Genomic DNA, 24,393 nt, shown 5'->3' with positions numbered 1-24,393 from the left:
GTATTGGTTGAGTTCACATATTATTTTAACGTCATGCATGGGAATTGTACATGTAAGTTTATTAGTTTGAGATTAATGATTGAAATTCAATTTAATTAATAATTTTTTTGATATTTGTTATTTATATTATTTAAAAATTGTTGTAAAAGATATATATATATATAATTTTCAAATTTTTATTTTATTTTAATAAATATTTAAATTTTCAAAATAAATAAATAAATAGTGATAATTAGTTTTTAATATATTATATTGAAAAATTTGTAAATTTAACTTATTTCCATAATAGATTCATAAATATCTACCTTTAAATTTTTTGATAACAAATATATATTAATAGATATGATTAAGTTTACAATAAAAAATAACTTTTAAATTATTGTAAATGTATAAAAAATTAACTCGTAAACTTATAAAAAATATTTATGAATTTTTAAACTTTTTTTCAAAGAAACTGATAGGAGTTTGATATTAAAATGAATATCTGGTTTCTAGATGAGAATCCTTACACAATTCTTTATGTTCCAAATTATATTGCATTTACAAAAAAACTCCTAAAAATAGTATGTAGCTACATAATATCAGAGGATTTCAAAGTATAATAGTTTATTTGGCACAGGGTAATCCTATTTCGTCATCTTCTCCATCCAACTTGGCTTGTCATCCTTGTCTTGTTATTCCTTCCCCTTGAACATTTATGACCTTTTTCTTCGTTGGTTCCTTGTTGGTCACAATCTCCTCCAAGCTGATCCTTACTCCACTGTTGAAGTTTTCCTCGATATTTGCCACCGTAATGTCCATGGTTGTCAATTCAATTCAATGTCCATGGTTGTCAATTCAATTCATATCTCAGTTTGAAACTTTTCCATCTTGCTTTGCAACAATTCATATGTAGTGTCTATTAGCAACTGATAAGTCTTCCTCTCCATCTGCTTCACAAAAATCCTTTGCTTTAGGGTGTTCAACAACCTTCAACTAATTCTAATAATCTTTCCAAGAGCCAATTCATTTGTGCATGCTCGTCTTCATGGGATGATTCCCCTATTTCTGCCATTACAGGAATATGTTGTTCAACACTTCGAGGTCTAAATATTAATAACTGCCTCTGCTCACAACTGTGTAGTAGCACATAGCGAGTGCGAATATGAACAACGTTGAGCCATATATACCCTCATCTACCTCTAGCCTGACACTTGAGCATTGATTTGTGAGGCTTCTGAATCCATGCCTAGATCATGACAAATTCCTTGGAATGACAGTCAATTAATATGGAAGAAGAACAAAATTAACTCCATTATGAGAATAATTGAATGCACTAATAGGGCCGAAGCTCCCCTCATCTGAATCTCTCATTTCAACCATAAACAATGTCTTGAGGTAGAATATTTATGTGTACCATGTTTATCATGTGATTCTTCCCGTATTGCTCTTAAAAGTCAAAGAATGATTTCTACATGGACTATGCATGATGAAGGGTCTAAAGGAACGGTTAGGGTTCAAACCCCATATTTTTTTGCTCAAGACTTTGTTATTGGAAATTTGATGAATCCTTATTTTAAGCTAAGTGATATGTCCTTGTGTCAATCTTGCAAACCAACAATCTTTCATGCTTACCTTATACTATTGAACAACTACATTTGTGTGCTCAATTAGGGAAAATTTTAAAGATCTATTCTTATATTAAAGTGCCAAAATCTTTATGAAACTTACTCATCCTTAAAATGTTAATCATAAAATATTTATCTATATTTTTTATAAATATTCAAATTTCTTAAGATTTTAAATAGTTTTTAGAAAAGTTTGATAATTTAAAATAAAATACTTTTATCTTATAAAATTTGGGAACATCTTATTCAAATGAAAATTGGTTAATCTCTTTTTGGAAAAATATGGAATAATAACCCACAACCAAAATCTAGCCCCTAAATTTTAACTTATAACTAACAACATTTTGATGTGTGTGTTGGTATTAGTGGCGATATAAGTATTAAGATTTTATCTAAAATAGAGGAGAGATGGAGTGTCTGATCCTAGTCTGCAGCTTGGGCCTACGAGCCTGAGTTCCCTGTCAGAGCTTGCTATCAGAAGTTTCACTTGGCCATTTTTCTTCTCTTTCCTTTTTGATCTTCTCTATTGATTCGTCGGGAGCTAAGTTCGAGATTCATTGGTTGGGAAACCTGCCATGGTTAGGCCAACCTAAGACTCCTCCCTCGCAAGGAAGATTATTATGATCAACTCTTTAGTCACTAATTACCCCGAGTTCCAAAAGTCTGGCCCCTCCCGTTTCATGAAAATGCTTGATGATATCCCCAAAATAGAGATCAAGGGCCCTCAAGCTCGGATCCATGCGCTCCAGCTTGCATATCGAGGCTTAATTGGTCAGTTCATGGGGCGTTGGCCCTCTTCCCACTCTGTTCATACCTATATTGGGAAGAATTGGAAGCCCCACATCACGGGAGAGGTTGTTTCTTCCTTTTGTGGTAAGGGTTCCTTTACTTTCTACTTTGAGAATAAAGTTGATTGGGATCTAATCTTTAGAAGCGGTCTATATTTCATGGGAGCTCAAGATCTCTATATTGACCGTTGGAACCTTGATTTTAACCTAGAATGTGATATTGCACTACAGTCCTGGTCTAGGCTAAACTTCCCTATCTTCCTCTCCATTGTTGGAATGACACAACCTTTAGATTGATTGACAACTTGTTAGGAAAATACATCGATTTTGCATAACCAAAATATGGTCTCTTTTCCTATGTGTGTATTTGTGTGGAGGTCGATCTAAACAAAGGACTACTTGTGACAGTCAATCTATGCATGAATAATTGGACTCATGTGTAGGAGGTGGATTAAAACCAGTTTCCCTTCAAATGCAAATTCTACCACGAATATGGGCACTTCGCTAGGGGATTTCCAAAAACACAAGTAACCTAGGAGAAACAAGGGGAGCAGAATGAGAAATGGTGGCAAGCCAAAAGGAGGAAAGGCATGATTCAACCACAACACCAATCAAGTCTAACCCCAGATAAAGATCCTCCTAAGGACGCCCAAGTTACATGAACTTCCGACCCCTCCTCAGGTGGATCTAGTTGTGAGGGAAGTTCTCGCAGCATGGGTAACCAATATGCAACTCTTTCAAGTACTCCAAAAGAAGGTGAACCTTCACAATTAGTCACCAAAGAAAATTTTCCATAGCAGGATCTCACATCTTCTCAAACCCAAGGGTTGATCCCTCCTCAAATCCCTCACTCTATAAGAAGATCAAGTAGAAACTCTTAGGAGAAATATATTGAGGAAGACGATGATTTTATCTCGTCAAAGGAAATTATTGAACCAACAATCAACGCTAACTCAACAGATGAAAATTCAGAAAAAGAGAAGGAAAAAGAATTAGAAGGAAGAACCCGTAGACCGGGACACAAATCTAATAAAGAGATCAAGAAAAATCAAATCGAGAAAGATAAAGAACTTGGCTATTGGCATATCATCCCCCAACAAGTAATAGATCTTGGAAACAAAAGGGGGAGAAAAGGAGAATCGACAAGCCACATTAAGGGGATATCTACCTCCAAAAGTAAATAATGAATATAGCCTCTTGGAATAGCAAGGGCCTTGGATTTGAAAAAAGAATGGATGAAGCAAAATCTCTGATTCTTAAAGAAAATCCCATAGTATCCCTCTTCTAGGAGACTAAAATGAGCAAGAGTGAGCTCTCCTCTAAGAAAAATAAATTATGAGGTAGAAGAAATAAGGCAGTTGTTGGCTCTCGGGGCGCCTCTTGAGGTCTATGTGCGCCATGGGACCCAAATCAACCACATCTCCTACACTCCATCAAATCTACTCACTGGATAATGACCTCCTTCATAATACTAGTTATTCACTAGATATGTACTATAATAAACTTAAACATGTTGGTTCACTTTAGAGAAAAGCAGGAGTGCTGGAAATCTTTAATCGATTTAAAAGACATAGGGTTTGGATAGAAATGTACTTTTGGGGTGGACTTTAATACCACTATGATTCATAAGGAAAAGAGAGGGGGATCCTTGGTCAGGGACCCCTTTCGGGAGGAAATGGAAGACCTCATCCAGTCTCTCAACCTTTTTGATGTTAAGCCTCCTCACTTTCGTTATACCTATAGTAATAAGTGTTATGGTCATGGTCATATTGATCCCCATTTGCATCGCTTCTCAACCTCTCACAATCTCTTCTCCCTAAATCTTACCATAAAATCCTCTATTATTACATGGATAGGTTCTGATCACTAGCCCATCCACCTAAATCTCCCCCCCCCCAAACTATGGCCCCATTCCTTTCTTCTTCTCCCCTATTTATAATCTCTCACTTGGTTTCAGTAACTTGATTGAGTAATTCTGGTCTGAATGGATGGATTTAAGCCCAATTGTGGTGTGCAAAACTAAGATCAAACATATTAAACACAGTATTAAAAAATGGTTGAAGGATGGGAAGACCAAACACCAGCATTCAGTAGTGGAAGTTCAACAACAAATGGCCTTTATTCAAGAGAAGTTGGAAATTGAAATGGTCACCCGAGATGTCTTGTAGCAAGAAGCTGAAACCTTTAAGACCTACCATTCACTCAATAAGAAAGAGGAAGAATGTTGGTTCCTAAAGTCACACAATGTTTGGCCCCAAGAGGGTGATCATAACACCAATTTTTTTCACAAACAAGAAAAATTCAAAGAAAGCAAGAACAATATATTAGAAATTCAATTTCAAGGGCATAAGATCATAGAATTCCAAGCCATCAAATATGCTACCACAACTCATTACTGTCACATGTATCAAGATAGTTGCCTAGGAGATCCTATTGATGAAGATTACATGATAGAAAATGTTCCCATTCTAATCATGGAAGATATGAACTCCCATCTTATAGTCACACCCTCAGTTGAAAAAAATCAAGAGTGTCGTGCTCTCCCTCCATCCGGATAAGGCTTTGGGCTAGATGGATTTACTGCCAACTTTTATAAAAAAATACTAGGAGGTAATCGGTAAGGATTTATGTAGAATGATTGGATACTCTATGAAACGCCTTTGTATTGGTGGAGGCATCAACCCCTCCTTTTTGGAATTAATCCCAAAAGAATCAAATCCTTCCTCCTTTTCCTATTTTCATCTGATTTCCCTTTGCAATGTCTCTTATAAATTTGTTTCGAATATTCTGGTTTCCCATATCAAAAAATTGCCTCCCCATCTCATTTCAGTGAATCGAGGTGGTTTTGTCCTGGGCAGGTAGATCTTTGACAATATAGTCATAATCCAAGGGGTTGTGGACTCTAGCTAGAGACGAGGAAATCAGGCAATGATCATAAAGTTGAACATGGTTAATGCATTTGATCGAGTCCGCTATTAATTTCTTTTCAAAGTCATGAAAAAGATGGGCTTTTACACAAAAATTATAATAGAGTGGGTGGCCCTTTGCATCGGTTCTCCTTGGATAGCTCCCTTAGTGAATGGACGAGTGGAATTATTTTTCAAAGCTTCATAGGGCATGAGACATGGATCCCCACTATCCCTTTTTTTATACATCATCGTGGCACACCTTTTAATTCGACGTCTGGAATTTGAAAGGTCTTCTTCCAACCTCTTGGGTATCAGATTTACAACTTGGATAAAGATCATCAACCATGGACAATTTGCAGATGATACTATTTTATTAGGTGGAGCCTCATTATTAATAGCAAAAATATTCAAATCATTCTAGATAGATTCCTCTCTGATTTTGGGGGATTGAAAAATACTTCTATAAGTCATATATTCACATGGAATACTTCAACGCACAAACAAAAGAAAATTGGAGGCGTTATGGGATAAAAGGTGGTCAGAGATTGGAAGGAGTTTAAATACTTGGGAGTTCCAATATATATTAGGAAAACGTCTCCCAAATCTTGGCAAAATATTTTGGACAAGATCAAAGCCAAATGAGGCACTCGTTGTCTTAATGTTGTAGGGAGAACAATATTGGTAAACACAATCATTTCATCCATCCCCACATATCATTTTTCTTCCCTGTTAGCCCTGAAGTATGCGCTAAATCAAATAGGAGTCTATCTTAGGAAGTTTTTGTGGGAAGGAGGTAATTCATACACTAAAAATTTCCATTTAGTCAATTTTCACACTATCAGAGCTTTGAAGCTTCACGATGGACTAGGTATTTGAGATCCCTCTTTGGTTAATATGGCGATGGGCACAAAGCTATATTGGAAGCTTAAGACCCAACTAGACGTCCAAAAAGTCAAGCATATGTAAGCAAACAATGTTTTCTCTTTGGATGGGGTGACTATTCAAGTATCTATGATCTGGAAACTAATTGCTTCATCTTCCTCCCTAATTATTAATCATTTATGTTGGGTTCCAAGAAACGAGAACAAAATTAATATTTGGAAAGGTTCGATCTGAGGTCATGCTTCGCTAGGTCAAGAAGAGGTCATTTAGATCCTTTAGAAATACCTAAGGCAGGTATGGATAAAAACATTTGCCCAATTATGGAATTGGGATGTAACATGCCTTTGGAAGAACTAGAAGCTAGAGGATGAACCTGGCATTCATAAACCAACTGGAGAAATTATGAAAAGAAAATAAGTCAAATGTGCCCCGCTTTGCCAATATGAAATTGATAAGTGGAGGTGGAAATATTCCTCTTATTCAATCAAAGAGTTTTATTCTACACCTTTTCTAGTCCCAGATTTCAGAGAAGTCTTCTATATGGAACAAACTTTGGAGATCTAATGAAATACCCAAGATAAACACTTTTTGTTGGCTTCTGATGCATAAAAAAGAGTTAACAGTTAAAAATCTCTGAAAGCGTGGAATTATCAGTCCCTCAAGATGCCCCCTCTACGAAAAATCAGATGAGTCAATCCATCACTTCCTTCTTTCTTACACATACACAAAGATTGTTTGGGCCTTTCCCCTTGGACCTCTATTTTCTAGAATCTAATGGCCTCCTCATATCCAATTTGTTTCTTGACACAAAGTAAATCCTACATGGACTTCCTTAAGACCAAATCATCCTTCAAATTGATGTGGAACGCTCTCCCCAAATACCTCTGCAGGAAAATATGGATTTCCATAGATCATGTCATTTTCAAAAACGTCCCTTCCCCTGCTCGATCCACGTCATTAAAATCCCTCTCCTTCTGCTTTGAATTCAATCCTTATTTCCTAGAACCTTCTCTGGATGCTACAAAGCAGCATTGGTTATCTCTTTGGATCCCTCTCCCTCATTCTCCCTGCTCTTTTAATTTTGATCAACGAAAGCCTAGTTTCACCTGGATGCTTCTTCTCTCTCCTCAAGACTTTGTTGAGTGGTGTCTTCAAGCCCAAAAATGGATCCTCTAATTTGATGGTGCATTAAAGCGAAACCCAGGGGTGGAAAGATGCAGAGGGATATTACTAAATCTCAAAGGAAACATTGTGGATAGATTCTCATGGGGACTTGGTAAAAAATCCAATAATCAAGCAGAAATGTATGGGCTCTACTTGGGGATATTGCTAGCACAAAGACATGGAATCTAAGAAATCAACATTTTGGGTGACTCTTTTTTATTATTCGATTTTTGAGAAGGGACACTCTTCCAAAATATAACACTTTAAGTCTCTCATTTCATCGAATCAAAGGTCTTCTTCTTTCCTTTTATAATGCTTCTTTTTTCATATCCTCTAGAATCTTAACTTTGAAGAGGATTCAAAAGATGACAAGGGTTGTATTCTATGTGAAGGACATGCTGAAATTAATTGTACTAGTGAGTATATCCCTTTCCCATAAATTGACTATGGGTTTCTCCCCTATGACTATTAATCATTCCTCTCCCCCTCTTCAGCTTAGGTGCCCCCTCCTCTCCCCTCCCTCCCTCATTCATTCCATGGCCATTTATGTTATCTTGAACCATAATATAAACCCCCTTGTTGGCCACCTAAGGTTCTTTAATGATATCATTTGTCAGTTCAATGTGGCATCGTATGGTTGATGTTCCCATGCAAACACACATCATTTAATGGATATTGTGTGGATTAGACTTGCCCTCATCCTAGTCCTCGGAGATTTTTATGGTTGTATCTCTGCAAGTGTGCATAATTCAATTCCACTAGTGTAGAATAAACCTATTATCAATCCCGCGTTCATGGCTTGCGAGAAGTGCGCGTCCTTGGACCGATTTTTATTCTAATAATATATGGGAGAACTGAAAGTAATGATGTGAATTTGATGGCTTGAGCGTGACCATTAGAGAGAGATGAGAATAAATATGGTCTTGGGAGCTCATCCAAACTCATGTCTTGAGAATTGAGTAGGCTTCAAATCCATAGTCCTCTATGGAATTTGCAGTATAGAGATCCTGTAATAAGGGTGATGTCTAGTCGCAAGTGATTTTGGAAGCTTTAAGATGAACTTTGGGCTATGTACCATGATTAACCCAGTTGTGTGAGTCAAGGGTGAACCAACATCACTACAACTAGGTGGTTTGGCATGTTGGCCTTTTTGGGTCAGAGGTAAGCATGGTAATTTCCATTCCCTTTGGCAATGTGTGATTTGGGTTACATGTAGTTTCCTTGTTTTTTCATACCCTAGTCTTATTATTGTGACTATGGTCCAATTGGGAGTGACTTTCCCTTCTTCTCTATGCTCTGGTTCTTTAAGTGCATCCCATGCTTTCCATTTTCTCGACCAAGGGATTCTAATTTTCAGGAGTTATCTCGGTAACCAGGGGTCATATTTCTCTGCTAATATTGTTGATAAAATAATTTCTTCTTGGTGTCGTCATCAACACATCCTCACCATGGAATATAGCTCTCTAGACACATATTATTTTTCCTCTTCCATGTGTGAACATTGTAAGAATGAGCATGTAACCATTAACTATGAGCTCTATGATTTGCATATCATGTTGTATCAACAAAGGGCCTCAGACTACACTACCTATGAAATAATAGTGGCTCTTCAACAGTGCGTTCCAAACCTCGAAGATGAATTCGATGCACTTTGCAATATCATCTTGAACCTAAAATTGCAGTGCACTCAACCGAACAACATCGTAGTCGAACCTCCTCAGGTCATCGATCTCAATTGACCAGTAGACCCTTCAGATTGACTAGCTCTATAATGTTTGATTTACAATGTAAAATGTTTTTTGTCCCAATTTTGTCATATATACTCCTCCTCATAAATAAGAGCACTTGTAGAATATGGTGTTTTTTTTATGAAATTTGGGTGCAGGAATTTAGATACCAAAAACTATCCCAAATGGCCTTGGGCATAATGATAATGCAATTCACCTGGGTATTTGTTGCGACTGGGTGTGGATTTAATACAAAAGTACTCATTTTTGTATATTAAAAAAAAAAACTAACAACATTTGGATGAAGATGTAAATGAAAAAGAAGCCTCAAACACATAAAAGTATTAGCTATGTCCATAATTCCTTTTTAATAGATCATCTCCTTAAATAACCTCCATCACGATTTTTTATCTTCAAAAATTACATTGATATTGATGATTACTCAAAGATTTTAGTTTAATAATAGAATGAATATTTACACAACTATTAATATTTAAGGAAAATTTTCGGATGGAATTGTGTATCGGATTAATATCCCGTCCAACGTTTCAAGTGGACCCTCCACCCATCATCAGAGACTAGAGAATATTGAATGATAAACAAGCGAGTGTTGGAAGCTTTAAATAGAAAATAATCCACTTATTTAGCCATTGGGAAAAAAAAATAATTAATTTTTAAGATAGTCGTTAAGGGTCAATTCAAAGGGAAGAAAATAGTTGTTAAGAGTCAGGTCAAGAAGGTAAAAAATAAGATGAATTTGAAATCTAAGGAGAACAATTTAAAATAAACGAATTAATAATTAATAATTAATAATTAACAAATTAAAAATAATAAACTAATAAAAATAAAGTAAAATGAGGAGGGAGAAGTCAAAGAGGAAAATAAGTAACTATTAAAAATAAATTAGCAACAATAAATAATTAACATGGATTTTGATTAAAATAATTAAAATAAAAATTTTATTTAAATAATTAAATTCAAAGAAGTTCATAAGGACCAAGTCAAAAGTAATTTAAAATTAAAATGGTAATGAAATTAAAATCAATGATTTAAATAAATAAACAAGGAATTAAAAATAATCGATAATTAAACTTAATAAAGAAATAGAAGGGGACAAAAAGGATTTTAAATGATAAATAATCATTAAGTAAATAATAAAATAATTTATATAAAATTAAACAAATGAAATAAATATCCAGGGAGAATAAACAAATCAGATAAACAAATCAGGATCGAGAAAGATGATGGATAATAGGCTTCCAGGATTGGCTTAATTTGAACCCATCTTCCTTATTGAAATTATCAAGGTGCTTCTCTATTTCAAGAGCTTCCTTAATAATGCGAGGTTGTGAAAAGGAACATGAGCTAGGATTTTGGATTGATCAAAGAAAACAAGATGTTTGGAATTGAAGGAATGTTCAACAATGGCCGACTTAGATAAATGGAGATGGTTAGTATCAACCATATGTTCCTTCAAGCGAGCTTTGAAGGGACGACCAGTGTAAACAATATAAGGTTTCCCACATGAGCGGGGAATTTGGTAAACACCAGAACATGACATGGGGTCAGAATTATCTTTGGGTGACCTAAACATATTCCTTAGAGTTCTATGAGGTTTAAAGGTGGTTTTAAAATTATTTTTTGATAAAATTTTAGAAATGATATCAGTTCCATCCGAAAATTTTCCTCAAAGATTTTAGTTTGTTCATCTATAATCAAAGTGTCATCTAAAACAATAACATTTTTTAAACCTACTTTTTTATCTCCATATTTTTTTTCCATAATCTTTGGTCTATACTTCATACCCATGTTTCTCATCATGAACCATATTTACGCTGATAGGCATTTTCTTTGCCGGCTTGGGGTGGGAAAATATTTTTCACCCTAGCCAATTGAAGAACTTGGTTTTTGTCTCTCCAACTAATTAAAATTTGTCATTTGTTCATCCCTCCAGCCAACTAAAATTTTCCATCTAGAATATTTCCTTCCACCCACATTCTCACACCATACCTGCTTGTTTTTGCAACATTGAATTGCATTAAATGCCATCCTCCGCTCACATTCACGACATCCTTTGAGTAGAAATTCCACCCTCCTTCTCACATCATACCTTCTTGTTTCTACAACATTGAATAGGAATGGACAATTTCTCCATTTCGTCGACATCCTCAGCCTCCTTGGTAAAATTAGGAGAAATGCCCATAAAGCACCAAAAGAGGAGATTGGCTTATGATACAATGGCGGTGAGGGAAATGAATACCGAACTAGCGAATATCAACTAATATGTGAGTAAACTAGATGGGTGGAGCATAGAGAGATATAAGCCAAAGAAGACATTGCATTTGTCAAAGTACCCCAATAAGGAAGAGCTTAATTTGGTGATCAAGACCTTGAAGGCAACAGGCTTGCAAAAGCAACCCTTGTAAAGGCCTTCCTTCTTCAGGGTGGAGACTGTGCAGAGAGCTTCAAGGATTTCAATGCTGACAACATCAGGGACACTTTCATGATCCTCCTGCAAATGGGTGTTGTCCTCATGTTTGGTGGTCAAATATCGGTTGTCAAGGTATGCACATTTACATTTCGATTTCACTATATGTGTAGGTGGGGTATGAACACAGGAATATGATAGGCCAAGTTGGTGTTTTTAGATGATCCCTCTGACTCTGGTATCATAGTTTTTGGTTGGTATGATTTCATCTATGTGTGTTTTATATGGCATGATCATAGGAATAGGATATACCAACTTGGTGTTCCTGGATGGTTTCTCTGAAGCTAGTAGCATAGTTTTATATTGGTATGTGTATTTGTGTTTCTTATTTGTTTTGATCTCCAGCGTTCCAACCTTAGAGATCAAACATATCTCTATGCTTAGTGTTCTTTTGTTTTGTTTCTCTTTAGACCATATAGGTGATTGAGTTTTATAGCAGAAGATGTGTTTGGTTTGGTTTTTGTCTATTGTGATTTTTTTTACAGTTTTCATGATCTCATAAGTTGCAAAAATTTCTAAAAGAACCAGTTTATGTCCGTCCCTTTGTTCTGGATGTCTCTTAATCCACAACAATCTAGTATTGTGTGCTTTTCATCCTCAATTACATTAGATTGCATACCTTGGATATTTGTTCATTCCATGCATCTATAGGGATGACCTACTTTCCTTGCAGTGTACATTATATCGGTGGGTCCTCGTCTTGCTAATGTTCATTTTTTTCTTCCAACCGAAAACTTTGCGTGAAATGTTCGGAGAATATTGGAGTTTCAGTTCATACACTGGTTGGCTGGAGTTTTACTCCTACAGAGCTAATTTACAAGCCTGACAGGATCTACTTATGGCTTATTTTGTATTATCTTGACTTTTTTTCTATTGTTAACAAAGATGTTTTGAATAATGAAGTATCTGTTAACATGGGCCAAATTAATAGTTAACAATTTGAGTCCCGTCTAGATGAAGTTTATGAATTCTTCTAATGTTTCTCATCTTCTTTAAATTTTCTTTGGAAAACAGTTTTATCCTTGCATTTCTCTGTTGATAATTATATTGTTTAAATTCAATCCTTGGTATATGATTTTCTCCATTTCATTCGTCAAATTTCCACATCTTTGGAATTTAAGATCAACTACTGCAAAGACTTCAGTTCCTTTAAAAATTTTAGAATGGGCCTTTTCTACTTTTCTGTTAAATGCATATATTCTTTCCCCTTCTTTTCTTTGATACATTCATGTTTCTATGGTTATCAGGTAGGCAGAATGGCTGGACAGTTTGCAAAACCCCGATCTGAACCATTTGAGGAGGTTAATGGAGTAAATCTTCCTAGTTACAGGGGAGATAACATTAATGGGGACGCCTTTGATGAGAAATCTCATGTTCCTAATCCAGAGAGAATGATCAGAGCTTACTGCCAGTCAGCGACCACACTGAATTTACTTCGTGCTTTTGCAACAGGAGGTTAACCAATGGAATTTGGATTTCACAGAGCAAAGTGAACAGGGTGATAGGTATTTACTACTTTTTGTTTAACTCATTAAGCCTTTGGACTTACTGTTACTAGCTTATTATCTATGATTTGAACCCTTTGGTTCAATTTAGAATTTCATTTTAGTTGGTATATTATCTGATCTCTTGCATTTATTACAACATATAGAGACTTACGATTAGTGATTCATATGGTAATGGAGAAATGTTACAACATTTTAAGCTAAATTTTATTAAGAATCTTTAGATATGAAAGGTGTTTGATGTTCAAGGCCATGGTTTTTAGCACTTGGATGGACACTTTGTTTATCGTATTGGAAGGCTTATTGGAGCTTAGATCTGTTTCAACCCCAAGGATATATTCCCCATTATTGTATATATCCCTGGGGTTGAAATATATCTAAGCTCCAACAAGCTTTCCACTATGATAAACAAAGTGTCCATCCAAGTGTTGAAAACCATGGCCTTGCACATCAAACACTTCAAGCTTAACCATTTGTGAATTGTGAATCAAATCTTTAAAATATGAAACTTGGAAATATTTAGTATCGACTTTCATTGTACATCTTATAATTTCCAGCCTCAAAGCATATATGATATGTGATATTTTGGATACAGTTTGGTGATGATTATCATATTGTTGCTTTTAGGAGGCTTAGATGCAAAATTTTATGAAAACTAAAAATTCCATTATTGGCTGAAGAGCAAAGTGTTCCTGGTTGAAAATTTTGAATTGATATCCAACACTCTGAAGCCCTCAAGAAAAAATTAAAATCATTAACTTGAACATTTTTGTATAAGATCCAATCCTAACCTGAGAAATAATGGATCTTTGAGACTGGAGTTTGACAGTTTCCTGCCCATCCTCCAAATTTTAAGAAGTAGTTTGTCTCAAAATAGGCTGAAAACTAAGCTCATGAAATATTCAACTCTACCAGAATTTCCCAATACCAAATTTTGTAATGAGAAATGCATAGTTGACATGAAAATATGATTACTCTAGGATTAATGCATTTTTCACATGATTTCTGATTTTTGATATTGTGAAGCTACTTAAACATAACTCCATGCTTGTTAGGTATCCAAGTTCCCACTGTGGTTTGGGAGGTTTGCAAATGATGGTAATTTTTAAATTTCCTGCTACTGCCAAGCATTTGATCTAGGCTTTTGAAATTTCAGTGTATTTTGCTGGCAAATTATGGCAAGAAATAGAACTACAAATTAATTTTGAACAAGGAACCCTTTGCACTGGATGACATATTTGATTTGTTTAAAGTAAATCAACTTTCATGAAGTAAATTAAACATGTTCAAATAATTGTCATAAAATACATTTGGAGCAACAATTAGAAGACACCCAAATCTGCAAATTATTAGTCTTCCTTTTGATTGTATTGTAGCAAAAGATACTTAGTCGAGTTGGAAATTGGACTTGTTTATTAGCTGAGACAACAAACTCTCTTAACCATATACTACATTTATTAACAATGGTATCATAACACTTGCAGATATAGAGAACTTGCACACCGTGTGGATGAGGCTCTGGGATTCATGGCAGCTGCATGATTGACTGTAGATCACCCGATTATGACTACAACTAAATTCTACACTTCTCATGAGTGCCTCCTACTCCCCTATGAAGAAGCACTCACTAGACAAGATTCGACCTCTGGAAAGTTCTATGACTGCTCAGCTCACATGCTTTGGATCAGTGAGAGAACACGCTAGTTAGATGGTTCTCACGTGGAGTTCCTTCGTGGGGTGGCTAATCCCATCGGTGTTAAGGTATTCACTCTCCTTTTCATTTTTCTGTATATGTGTTTCATTTTCATTCATGCACCTCACCTTATTATTGTTTGAGGCGTTGGAACATTGTCACCCACTAAGTTATCAAAAGAAAGGAAGTGTTATTGTGGAACTAAATCTCAACTATGGGATATGCCATTATATTAGTAAGACTTGCAATTATTATGCACATCACATATACAACAACCACAAGGACTCACAATGCATAATACTTTGTGGACATAATTCCATACATGTTACTAATATATAATTCCACACATGTTGTTAATCAATTGTTTTCAATATGTGAAAGTGAGTGACAAGATGGATCTAGGGGAGTTGGTAAGATGGTAGAGGTTTTGAATCCAAAGAGAAAACTTGGTAATCTCATTATGGTGGTTCGCATGGGGGAAGAAAAGCTTAGGGTTAAGCTACCTCACCTCATTAGAGCGGTGCGTCGTGCAGGCCTTATTGTCACTTGGGTTAGTGATCCCATGCATGGTAACACTATCAAAGCTCCATGTGGCCTTAAGACTCGACCCTTTGATGTGATAAGAGTAAGTAATCTAGACCCCTATAAATAAGTATTTACATTTATAAATCCATTGCTATAACATCTTGCATCATTACAAAGGAATTGGTTCTATTGGATTTTCGACCAAAGGGGCATTGTTGTGATTGCACAATCTTGTATAAGAGACTATTAATGCAGAAAAAAATCCCAATATAAGGATATACTAAAGGGGCATACAAGGGAGAAACATATATACAATGTTGTATATTTGGGAGAGTGATGTAAGGCAAATGAATGCATTATAAGGGAATAAAATCATCATATTTTAGAAAATATTTGCAGTTATTATTATCTACCTAGTCATATGAACATTTATTATTTTGTTTATAGGCGGAAGTATGTGCTTTCTTTGATGTTCATGACCAAGAAGGGAGCCACCCCAGTGGTGTGCATTTGGAGATGACAGGGCAAAATGTGATAGAGTGCATTGGTGGATCTAGGACTGTGACCTTGGATGATCTCAGCGGTCGCTACCCCACACATTGTGATCCATGTTTGAATGCCTCCCAGGCTCTTGAATTGGATTTCATCATAGTAGAGAAGATTGGGTTCTAACCTCTCAGGATTGGGTTCTCAATTCAAAGGACTTGTCTCCTTCTAAAGGGTGTCATATATTGAAATAAGGAGGAGACATGGGTTTTACTTAGAGAAAGTGTCTTTTCTCTGATGAGTATCTTGGACTATTATTATGGTTATGGTTGTATGTCAATATTGGAATTGGCTTGTGTATTTCTTACTGTAGTTTGAAAATAAAATATCAAAGGCAGTTTAATTTGAAGAATTTTATTTTGTTGTTGTTGTGATTTGAGAGGGTTTGGGGAGACGTGGAGATGATGATTAATCTACATTTTAAAAAGGAAAAAATAGGTTTCTCTATTACTCATAATATCATTTTCCTGATGAAGTTGAAAATTCCCTCACAAAGTGTATGAAAATTCTACAACTTGAGTTTTATCAGATTGATTATTGATTAAAATACACATGTTAAAAATTTCTCATGAAAATTGTTCTTCTTCTTCTGTATATTTTAACAAGATAACTAATTTATGAATTCTTTGAATTAACATCCATACAACATTACACTGACGCTTCACGAATACTCACTTGTACAGGCCTCCTTTTCAAAGAAACAACTATTGAGTTTAGCATTTGAGTTGTTGTTGTTTTATTCTCCTAAACGGAAGTGGCAAAGAGAATTGTCAACATTTCATAATTATATTATGAAGATTTGGCGTTAAGAATAGTGTAATTATAAGTGCATTGTGTAAATATAAGTACATGAGATGGGAGGTTGCATTTATGGGGTTGGCCTGCATAGTCCTATTTAGTATACACAATGTTCAGGGCTACAACTAATAACAGTTTCAAGGGATTTGATTTTTTTAGACTAGTGCCATGCTCATCTCCTTTATTCTAGGAATATATTTGGAAGTTCTAGCCAAAGAGAAAACTTCAGAAGCTATTTCCAAGCTAATGACACTAGATACTGCTACTTTATTGACAATTTTCTTTCAATTTGCTAAAAATGTAATGGAATAACAATTCTTTCACAATGCTCCAAATGTAATGGAATAACAATAGTAGGGTTTCAAATCAGATTGAATGATGTGGTGGGAATGGACCAATCTGCCTTGTAAAAGGGGCTTGCTCAGTATCTTCAGTTATTGAAACTGGTGAGGTGGTGCACCAAAGAAAATTCCTTTGCATTCTTCGCCTTTACATTTATAATAATATAGATGCTCAAATATTCTTTTAACAATTGTGACACTTGCCTCCTTAATGAGGATTTTCATCTTGACAAAGAGAAAAAAATTGAATTTCAGTGTTTATAGAGTGGGATAAACTTGGTGCAGAATGATGAAAACTTGTTCTAGGGGTTATTCTACATAACTATTAAGGATACTGATGTCTCGAATGAGGTTGATTTAAAAGATGAATTTTGTGTAAAACTTCTACAAAATTATAAAATATCTTGTGATGTATGGAGGAATGGTTGATCTCACTGAATGCTTCCTTTCATTCAATTGAAATGCATATCTGATATTTCTTCGACCACAGAAGAAGAATTGGGAGATAGTTATGAAAGTGTTCAAGCCTTTCTGAGGGATGTGAAGCTTATTGTGCCTATATAGAAACAAATGTGATTTTGAATTTTTACTCTCTAGAAGAAGTAGGAGATGCTTCAATAGAACACAGGGATCTCCTCATTAATTTGTAGGACACTAAACTATGATAAAAATTTCTCATCTCGGATATTTTACAAGAAATTTCGAAAGAGGAGGTAAAAATGGAAATTTTTGGAATTCTTAATTTCAAGGCATTTTAGTGGCATTAGTTGATATAAAATGTGATTATGTTGACATGTGGCTTTGTTGCAACATTGTAGAATTTTATAATGGATGATTGTAGACTTGACACAAAATAAAAAGGACTTAGATGAGTTAAATTCCAACTCATGCATTGCATTGTACCCTCTTACTAGGAACCATTTGTGAATCTGGTGATCCCAAGACAATAGATCTGAAAATAATTACATTTATGAGATCTGGCAAGTTTTTGGTTTTTGTCCATGGAAAAGTACTTAATAGCCTGAACTACAGACTTTTGAAAGGACAAAGCTAGAATATTCGTCACTTTTGGTCCTAAATGTTGCCTTGAGTAATCTAACAATATCCAACAAGAAGGTTTGATTTGAGGACTGTCTTATTAATTAGGTTTTGTTGGTTTCAATTTATGATATTTCAATTTCTTCACCTTTACATTTATAATAATGTATATGCTCAAAGATTTATTTAACAATTATGACACTTACCTCCTTAATTAGGATTTTATTCTTGACAAAGAGAGAGAAATCAAACTTCAGTGTTTACAGAATGGGGAAAACTTATTCTAGGGTTTATTCTACATAGCTATTAAGGATATTGATGTCTCTCATGTGGACAATTTGAAAGATGAATTATGTGTAAAACTTCTACAAAATGGTAAAATATCATGTGAAAACTTTTTGATAAAGATGTATAGAGGGATGGTTGAACTTGCTACAATGCCTCCTTTCACTTGATGGGAATGCCTATCTGATATTTCTTCGACTATAAAAGAAGGTTTGGGACATATTTATGAGAGTGTTCATGCCTTTTTTCTCACCAAATGATTTTATCTGGACTTTTTTTTTACACTTTTTAGGTATGGCAACTTTTTTACTTCAGTAATCTTTCATCATTTAGTCATCACTTTCATTGGGGCTGCCCTAATTTCAATGGATCATAATTTCTACAAGATTGGTAATTTTGACTCTAAATGTTGTGGAAGCTAGACAACTAGAAAATAATTTGTATTCATGCATTAATCTTCTGCAATATTTGTATTTTTTTAGTTTGGGTTGTTTGACATACATATACAGCAAAACTTTTGAGGATAGTTTTTTTTTCTTATGCATTGTTGCTTTCCATTATAAGTATAGTCTAGACAACTTAAGAAGCTTTGTTCCATCAATTTATTTCTAAAAAAAAATATCCTAAATTCAATTCATTATTGCCTTCCACATTCCCTCCACTCCTATCGACGTTCCTTTGCACCTCTCAGTGCAATTGCTAATTATTATTATTGTTATCTTTTCTTCAATAATGTTTGGTCCATAATTCATACCCATGTTTCTAATCATGAACCATATTTATTATTGTTGTTATATATAGTATTTTTTTTAATATCATTAAGTAAAGAAGCTAAGATCTCTTGACCTTCCGGTTAATCAAGGCGGTTGGGGTATAAAAGACACCTCCTCCTTCAATCTAACATTGGTCCTAAACAACCTTTGGAGATTTGTTATTAACAATGGTCCACAGAGTCAAATTATCAAGGCCAAAGACCTTCAAAATAGAGATCTTATTGGATGGATATGTGTTGTTGCCCTGGATCCTCCCAAGATCTTTGCCTCTTGGCGCAGCCTTCTTCTCGCCAAACATTCATTTTTCGGGAATCTTCGATGGGAGGTTGGCTCGAGATCTTCTCCTTTGATTGTGTTGACACCTAATCCTTGTGATTGGGTGAATTATTGTAAATAGATAGATAGGAATATGAACAGTCATCGGGAGACGAACTGAACAGTCTCTCCCTCATGTATATAATGAGGACCTACCTGATGGAATAATACAGTCAATTATTTTTTGCCCCATGGAGTTACTGCCTAGCCTGACATGGTATCAGAGCCAGCTCCTTTTTAGCTCTTGTGCCTTGTAACTCCCTTGTCTGACTGAGTGCCTGTACTGCCTGCACTCTGCTCCATATTCCATTACCTGCGCTCTGCTCAATATTCCATTACCTGTGCCCTGCTCCATACAATACGCTGCCCATATATTCGTTAGTGTCAGTTCCCTGACATTTTCTGTCGAACCTACCTACACCATTGACTGCTGCTACGTTACTCTATTGCATTTGGCTCCCATATGCTCGTACGCTGCTATGTCCACATCGACCCTGCTGCAACATACTTCCATTTGTCGTGTGTCTCCTTGACTATTCAAAACTGCGCAGAGGTCTTGCGTTTTAACCAGCGCTTTTACTATGGTTGTTTTGAAACGCTATCATGTTGTTTTAAAAGCGTATACGTTGGCTCTAGAAACGCTGCAATTGAATAATCCTTATGGCGTCACCTAAGAGATGTTAATAAAGATTTCGAGGGTCTCCTCGTTTGACGAACTACTATTATGTTTTTACCTGTGTAAGGAACCGCTGTATTTTTCAAATCCTGCGACCATCACTGTTCCCTTTCCATAATCCTTCTGCCTGGAGACTTGCATTTGAACGCCATTGTTGTGTGGCTAAACGAGATAAGACACATCCAAGAGGCCGAGCTCCCGACGGAAGAAGCCCTGCCACTGCATAATCTTAAGAGACCACGCACCGCTGCTCCTCACCCGTGGGAAATCATCATGCCTGCGTGTTTCATTGTATGGTAATGTAATATGTAATATTACCATTAGAACATATAAACGTTGAAGTGAAATATGTAATATTTTTTAATGGGTGTATATTACATTTAAAACATTGAAGTGAAATGTAATATGTAATGGGCGTATATTACATTTAAAGCGTTGAAGTGATATGTAATATGTAAATGTAATGGGCGTATATTACATTTAAAGCATTGAAGTGATATGTAATATGTAAATGTAATGGGCGTATATTACATTTAAAACGTTGAAGTGATATGTAATACGTAATATTTGAATGAAATGTTGGATGCTTTTATATCAAACATTGGAGGGATTTGAAGAAAACAAGTTTGGAGAAAATATGTTGCATAAAGTTGTAGCGTGAGGTATTGATGTACATATTGGTATATGAGGAAGAGATTTGAAATATTTTGAGAATGCTCTTTTGAGTACAATTTTACTGTATATCGGCAGAAGTATTTTTCCATCAGCAGAAGTATTTTTTTTACAGAATGCATTCAATCATATCCATGGTAGGAATAATTCTCGCTGGCAAGGAGAACTATCCTGAATGGTCCCGGATGATAAAACACACCCTCATCTTCAATGATTTGTGGAAAGGAGTGTGTGTCGGAGAAGGAGACAATGACCCAGTAAAACCTACCTCAGACAAAGAGCTCGTCATTTGGGAAAACAAGAACAACAAAGCTTATGCATTAATCGCAACATTTGTAAATGAAGAGGTGAGTCACCATATTTCGTCATATTCAACTGCCTTTGAAGCTTCACAAAAGCTGAAAGAACTCTATGACTCACATTCTGCACTTGAAGTCGTTCAACTCATGATTAAACTCTTCACTCTTGAACTGCAAAATAATGATCCTCTTGCTCTTGCATCTGAAGTAAAGTCTATAATGCATGATATAAAATCCACTAAGGTTGATTTGGATATTCCTCTTATTGATTTTCTCAAGGCACTTTATCCTACTTACTCCAATTATCTTGAGTCATTGCAAGCAAATGGAAATCTCAAAGATATAACCTTTGACTCTCTTGTGAAAAAGTTTGTTGAAAGAGAGAAACCTTTTGGAAAGAAGACAGCCCCTGAATCTTCTGAAGAGACTGTGTGCCTTGCTCATAAAGAAAAGTATCCTACTCAAGATTCTACAAGAGGAAGAGGTGGACGAAGAGGAAGAGGAAGATATTTCAGAGGCAGGGGGGAAGACATTCTCAAGGAGAAAAGGCAAATTTGCACTGCATTCGCTGCAAAAGAAATGGATCACATGATGCCTCTACATGCAAGCTACCATGGGACAAAATTGAGCAGAAAAGAAACCAACAGAAAGGTAAAATTGATGATACAGACAAAGGTAAAGCACCTGAATCCGCTCATTATGTTGAGGCACAATGTAACATTGGAGTAAATGAAGATTTGTTTAATGCTTCACTTACTTCTTGGAAAAATGATTGGTTGCTTGATTTAGGAGCAACCTGTCACATGACTCATAGAAAAGATTTTTTTGAAGATTTCACTGACAATGTTGATGGAGCAGTATACTTTGCAGATCAATAAAAAATCAAGCCATCAGGGCTTGGCACAATCAGGCTTAAACTGCCTGGTCTTCCAGACTTTCTTCTGCATCATGTTCTATATCTCCCACAACTGAAGAGAAACTTGTTGTCCCTGGTCCACATCCACCAGCAAGGTCACTCCATTCATATGTTTGATGGCAAGCTTGAGGTAAGAAAAGCATCTGACCACTCACTTGTCATGAGGGGAATAGAAGAAGAAAGGCTTCTCAAGCTGCAAGGAACCTCTGCTCATGCACAACATTTCTCATACAATTGTCATCATGAAGAAGGCATACTTCCATCAAGTTTATTATGGCATGCTAGATTTGGACATTTGAACTATGACAGTCTCCGCTTGTTGAAGAAAAATGGTGTTGCTGGTTTGCCTACAATTCCTAGGAAACTTAAGCAATGTGATGCTTGCATTCTAGGAAAGCATAGCAAACAGTCTTTTCATAATTCACATTCAAGAGCACATAAAAAACTTGAACTCATTCATTCAGATTTATGTGGTCCAATGCCTGTTCCTTTTTCAAATGGAAATAAATATATCATGACATTTGTTGATGACTACACCAGAATGTGTTGGGTTTATTTACTGAAGAACAAATCTGATGCTTTTCAAACATTCAAGAATTTTCATAAATGGATTGAAAATGATGCACAATCTCATATTAGGTCTATTCGCACTGATAATGGAAAAGAATACACATCAAATGAATTTGAAAATTATCTTCGCCAACATGGGATCAAACATAAAACAACTATACCTTATAATCCCCAACAGAATGGTGTAGCTGAAAGAATGAATAGAACAATCTTGAATATGGTACAATCCATGCTTTTCTTCAAAAATGTAAAGATAATGTTTTGGGCTGATGTTGTTCTATGTGCTGCATATATAAAGAATAGATGTCCATCTAATGCTATAAGAAACAAGACTCCTTATGAATTGTGGTATGGACATGTTCCTTCGGTAAAACATCTCAGGGTCTTTGGTTCCACCTGTTATGCTTTGATACCAAAGGTACATAGAAACAAACTTGGTGCTAGAAGTCGTAAGTGTATCTTCCTAGGGTATTCAAACACCTCCAAAGCATACTGCCTCTATGATGAAGTAAATAAAAAGTTTTTTGTATCTAGAGATGTAATTTTTCTTGAATCATCCAAAACTGACAATGTTGTTGAGCAACAACTTGATCGCTTGGATATATTCGCAAAAACAAAATCATTTCAAGAATTTGATAATCAGATTCCACATCTTGAAGGGGGGATTCCTATACTAGATCAACATGTGGAATCTTCTTCTGAAGAACACTCTCCCCCGCATGAAACTCCAACAACGGATGATGCTTTAAGTGATGTAATTGATAGAATTGGGAGACTCAATCTTGATTCAATCCCAACTCAATCAACAGAGCAGCCTGGACCATCTCAGAAAGGTCCCCCAAAGTGGTTGACGAAGACACTTGAAAGTGTTCATCCTGATGAAATTGGAAAAACAGGAACCAGAAATTCAAACCGACAAAATGGAGGTGATGTAGATGACTCTAATTCACCTATTGATATGGATGTTTCTTATGATTGTGAATTGAACTTGTCTACAGATTTTGAACCAACTTCCTTCAAAGAAGCTGCTTCTCATGATGAATGAAAAGAAGCGATACAAAAGGAGTATGATGCCCTCATAAAGAACGTCATATGGAAGCTGGTTGATCCTCCATTTGGAACCAAACCAATTGGCTGCAAGTGGGTCTACAAGAACAAGTATAAAGCTGATGGCTCACTTGACAAGCATAAAGCTAGGCTTGTGGAAAAAGGTTTTGCACAGAAGGAAGGGGTCGATTATGAGGAGAATTTTGCCCCCACAGCTAAATGGGCTACCATCCGGACACTCTTTGCACTAGCAACTCAAAAAGGTTGGAAAGTCCATCAAATGGATGTAAAAACTGCTTTCTTGAATGGAGATCTAAAAGAGAATGTTTTTATGTCCCAGCCTGAAGGATTTGTTGTGAAAGGACATGAACATAAAATATGCAAACTTGTGAAGTCCTTGTATGGCCTCAAACAAGCACCGCGAGCCTGGTATGAAAAACTAACTGAGCATCTTCTGAAACTCAATTTCAATCATTTTGATCTTGATGATGCAACTTTATTTGTCAAGAAAGTTGGCAAAACAATTGTATATCTTGTGGTATATGTAGATGATCTTTTAATGACATGGAACACTGAAAGCTACATTGCATCCATAAAGAAGGAATTGGGGAAAAGTTTTGAAATCACTGATTTGGGCTATGTTCATTACTATCTTGGCATTGAAGTAACCCAACGTCCAAAGTCCATATTTATTTCTCAAAATAAATACATTGGAGATTTGTTGAACAGGTTTGTCATGATAGAGTGCAATCCTCTTACCACTCCAATGGAACAAAACTTAAAGCTCACATCTATTGAAGGAAAGGAATTTGAGGATGCAATAAAGTAT

At 35.6% G+C, this 24,393-nt stretch overlaps 1 pseudogene; it reads left to right on the top strand.

Moving 5' to 3' along the window:
• The first annotated feature begins 33 nt into the window (after window positions 1-33).
• Window positions 34-15,960, top strand: LOC149238065 (phospho-2-dehydro-3-deoxyheptonate aldolase 1, chloroplastic-like; annotated as a pseudogene).
• Window positions 15,961-24,393: the final 8,433 nt, after the last annotated feature.

This window comes from Pinus tabuliformis, chromosome 8 (genome assembly GCF_031772625.1).
Source record: "Pinus tabuliformis cultivar Carrire ecotype Pingquan chromosome 8, CPIR1, whole genome shotgun sequence".
Lineage (NCBI taxonomy): Eukaryota > Viridiplantae > Streptophyta > Pinopsida > Pinales > Pinaceae > Pinus > Pinus tabuliformis.
This window is presented reverse-complemented; position numbering and strand designations above follow the sequence as displayed.